Source organism: Oncorhynchus gorbuscha, linkage group LG04 (genome assembly GCF_021184085.1).
Source record: "Oncorhynchus gorbuscha isolate QuinsamMale2020 ecotype Even-year linkage group LG04, OgorEven_v1.0, whole genome shotgun sequence".
In the NCBI taxonomy this organism is placed as follows: Eukaryota; Metazoa; Chordata; class Actinopteri; order Salmoniformes; family Salmonidae; genus Oncorhynchus; species Oncorhynchus gorbuscha.
The window spans coordinates 85,966,758-85,971,540 of NC_060176.1; positions in this window are offsets into that span (position 1 = coordinate 85,966,758).

A 4,783-nucleotide genomic window follows, 5' to 3' on the forward strand; every position below is an offset into this window, starting at 1 on the left:
TAGCTGGGTAGATAGCCAATGAGCTGAGGTAAACGGCAATATGTAATGTTTATGTGTTGGAAGACCAACCCATGTAGTAAACTCCGGCGTAAAGAGGTTAATTCGCCATTGACAAGTCATACCGGAAGGAGCAACGCATGTTACGGACAGCATTGTTTTGGTAAAGCGCATATTCAGCTGTTTATATATCAATCAGTATGGCGACTAAGTCAGGGCAAGCTAAATCTAAGTCTAGATATACAGATGTACACACCATTTTAGAAGAAATGGATCGAGGACGATTCATTTGGCGTTTCCCAAATGGAGGAATATTTTTTGAACGGAGATGACATCGTTTTGGACTGGTAAGTTCTTCTCATGCTAATGCCGTTGTTTGAAATTAATAATATAAAATATTATTTATGAAATGAAATAGCCTATTTGAGGCTGTTGAGGGGAGGGGAGGCCCACAACAATGGCCAAAGTGAAATGGAGACAGTAGATACAGCTGGTCTGTTGTATTATATTAAAGACAGTAGATCTAGCTGGTCTGTCATAATATAATAGAGACAGTAGATCTAGCTGAAATGTCATAATATAATAGAGACAGTAGATCTAGCTGGTCTGTCATAATATAATAGAGACAGTAGATCTAGCTGGTCTGTTATAATATAATAGAGACAGTAGATATAGCTGGCTAGTCATATTATAATAGAGACAGTAGATCTAGCTGGTCTGTTATAATATAATAGAGACAGTAGATCTAGCTGGTCTGTCATAATATAATAGAGACAGTAGATCTAGCAGGTCTATAATAATATATTAGAGACTGTAGATCTAGCTGGTCTGTCATATTATAATAGAGACAGTAGATCTAGCTGGTCTGTCATAATATAATAGAGACAGTAGATCTAGCTGAAATGTCATAATATAAATGAGACCGTAGATCTAGCAGGTCATAATAATATATTCAACCTTCTGCACACATCAACAACAGTCACCCACGAAGCATCGTTACCCATCGCTCCACAAAAGCAGAGCAAGGGGAACTACTACTTCAAGATCTCAGAGCATGTGACGTAACCGATTGAAACGCTATTTAGCGCACACCGCTAACTAAGCTAGCCGTTTCACATCCGTTACACTCACCCCCCTTTTGACCTTCCTCCTTTTTCCGCAGCAACCAGTAATCCGGGTCAACAGCATCAATGTAACAGTATAATTTTAAACCCGTCCCCTCGCCCATACCCGGGCGCGAACCAGGGACCCTCTGCACACATCGACAACAGTCACCCTCGAAGCATCGTTACCCATCGCTCCACAAAAGCCGCGGCCCTTGCAGAGCAAGGGGAACTACTACTTCAAGGTCTCAGAGCATGTGACGTAACCGATTGAAACGCTATTTAGCGCACACCGCTAACTAAGCTAGCCGTTTCACATCCGTTACACCTGAGCTACAGGCAGTTAGATTTGGGTATGTCTTCAGGCAGAAATTGAAAAAAGTATTGGGGTAGCTTCAACACTATCAACAAGGCAGGTCTTACAGGCCCTAGTTTCTACCTTCTTAACAATACTAACAACAAGGCAGGTCCTACAGGTCCTAGTTTCTACCTTCTTAACAATACTATCAACAAGGCAGGTCCTACAGGCCCTAGTTTCTACCTTCTTAACAATACTGTCAACAAGGCAGGTTCTACAGGCCCTAGTTTCTACCTTCTTAACAATACTATCAACAAGGCAGGTTCTACAGGCCCTAGTTTCTACCTTCTTAACAGCACTATCAACAAGGCAGGTCCTACAGGCCCTAGTTTCTACCTTCTTAACAGCACTATCAACAAGGCAGGTCCTACAGGCCCTAGTTTCTACCTTCTTAACAAAACTATCAACAAGGCAGGTCCTACAGGCCCTAGTTTCTACCTTCTTAACAATACTATCAACAAGGCAGGTCCTACAGGCCCTAGTTTCTACCTTCTTAACAAAACTATAAACAAGGCAGGTCCTACAGGCCCTAGTTTTGTCACACCTGGACTACTGTTCAGTCGTGTGGTCAGGTGCCACAAAAAAAGGAAAATTAGGAAAATTGCAATTGGCTCAGAACAGGGCAGCACGGCTGGCACTTGGATGTACACAGAGAGCTAATATTAATAATATGCATGTTTATCTCTCCTGGCTGAAAGTGGAGGAGAGATTGACTTCATCACCACTTGTTCTGTATTTATTAGAGGTATTGACAGGTTGAATGCACCGAGCTGTCTGTCTAAATGTTATGGGATTTTTAATATGAATAATGACTAAATGATGTATACATTGAAATGATGTATAGAGTTAAATTATGTTTGTTCATTAGGAAGGGGTTATGTAGCATAGATCTAGGAAGAAAGGAATGTTTGTGGGTGTAGAAAGAGAACGAAGAGGGTCATTAACCTATGTTTGACCCGACCTGGCTGTAACTGTCATGTATTGTCATGTTATGTCTTGTTCCTGTTCTTTCTCTTCACTTCGTTTCCCCCTGCTGGTCGTATTAGGTTACCTTCTATCCCTTTCCTTCCCCCAGCTGTTCCTCATCTCCTCTAACTACCTCGTTTACTCTCTCCCACCTGTTCCCTTTTTTCCCTCTGATTAGGTCTCTATTTCTCTTTCTGTTTCTGCTTCTGTCTTTGTCAGATTCTCGTTTGCTTCACCCTTGTCCCGTCCTGTCGTAATCTGCCTCTTCATCAGATGCTACTTGTGATCAGGTACCTCTGTCCTCTACAACCCGCGCCTACCCGGAGAGACCAGCAGTCTGTTGCCGCTAACCCTGCTATTCTCCTCTACTGCTAGAAGGGGACTCTCCTGTATAGATCAGTGGACTATATGATTTATTTTGTCGCCCTCTCTGCGGGTTGTCTATTTTGTCTATCGATACATCTGAAGAGGATATATGTATTCCCTGTGTTTGGACATTAAATGACTCTGTTTCTGTTAAACCGCTTTTGGGTCCTCACTCACCTGTATAACAGAAGAATCTGACCAAGAATGGACCCAGCGACTTCGGATCCTCTTCACTCAGCCGTCGAGATCCAGGGAGCGATGCTAGGCAGACACGAGCAGGAATTGTCTGTTGCTCGACATGCCGTTGAGACCCTGGCCGCCCAAGTCTCCGACCTCTCGAAACCTATTCACCATCTCCGCCTCGATCCACCGGCCACTTCCAGGGCTTCCGAGTCTCCGGAGCCCAGAATTAATAACCCGACGTGTTACTCTGGGGAGCCCACTGAATGCCGCTCTTTCCTCACCCAGTGTGATATTGTGTTTTCTCTCCAGCCCAACACGTACTCCAGGGGCACAGCTCGTATCGCCTACGTCATATCTCTCCTTACTGGACGGGCTCGTGAGTGGGGCACGGTAATCTGGGAGGCGAGGGCTGAGTGTACTAACCAGTATCAGAACTTTAAGGAGGAGATGATACGGGTTTTTGATCGTTCTGTTTTTGGGGAAGAAGCTTCCAGGGCCCTGTCTTCCCTATGTCAAGGTAATCGATCCATAACTGATTACTCTATAGAGTTTCGCACTCTTGCTGCCTACAGTGACTGGAACGAGCCGGCTTTGCTCGCTCGTTTTCTGGAGGGTCTCCGCGCGGAGGTAAAGGATGAGATTCTCTCCCGGGAGGTTCCTTCCAGCGTGGATTCCTTCATTGAACTCGCTATTCGCATAGAACGACGGGTTGATCTTCGTCACCGAGCTCGTGAAAGGGAGCTCGCGTTATCCGTTGCCCCCCTCTCCGCATCACTACCATCTTCCTCCACTGGCTCGGGTGCTGAGCCTATGCAGCTGGGGGGTATTCGCATCTCGACTAAGGAGAGGGAACGGAGAATCACCAACGGCCTCTGTCTCTATTGCGGTTCCGCTGGTCATTTTGTCACTTCATGTCCAGTAAAAGGCCAGAGCTCATCAGTAAGCGGAGGGCTACTGGTGAGCGCTACTACTCAGGTCTCTCCTTCAAGATCCTGTACTACCTTGTCGGTCCATCTACGCTGGACCGGTTCGGCAGCTTCCTGCAGTGCCTTGATAGACTCTGGGGCGGAGGGCTGTTTTATGGACGAAACCTGGGCTTGGGAACATGACATTCCTCTCAGACGGTTAGGGGAGCCCACGGTCATGTTCGCCTTGGATGGTAGTCCTCTCCCCAGGATTCAGCGTGAAACGCTACCTTTAACCCTCACTGTCTCTGGTAATCATAGCGAAACCATTTCTTTTTAAATTTTTCGTTCACCTTTTACACCTGTTGTTTTGGGCCATCCCTGGCTAGTGTGTCAAAATCCTTCTATTAATTGGTCTAGTAATTCTATCCTCTCCTGGAACGTCTCTTGTCATGTTAAGTGTTTAATGTCTGCTATCCCTCCTGTTTCCTCTGTCTCTTCTTCACAGGAGGAGCCTGGTGATTTGACAGGGGTGCCGGAGGAATATCACGATCTGCGCACGGTGTTCAGTCGGTCCAGGGCCACCTCCCTTCCTCCGCACCGGTCGAATGATTGTAGTATTGATCTCCTTCTGGGAACCACTCCCCCCCCGGGTTAGACTATACTCTCTGTCGGCTCCCGAACGTAAGGCTCTCAAAGATTATTTGTCTGTAGCTCTCGACACCGGTACCGTAGTCCCCTCCTCCTCTCCCGCCGGAGCGGGGGTTTTTTTTGTTAAGAAAAAGGACGGGACACTGCGCCCCTGCGTGGATTATCGAGGGCTGAATGACATAACGGTTAAGAATCGTTATCCGCTTCCCCTTATGTCTTCAGCCTTCGAGATCCTGCAGGGAGCCAGGTTTTTC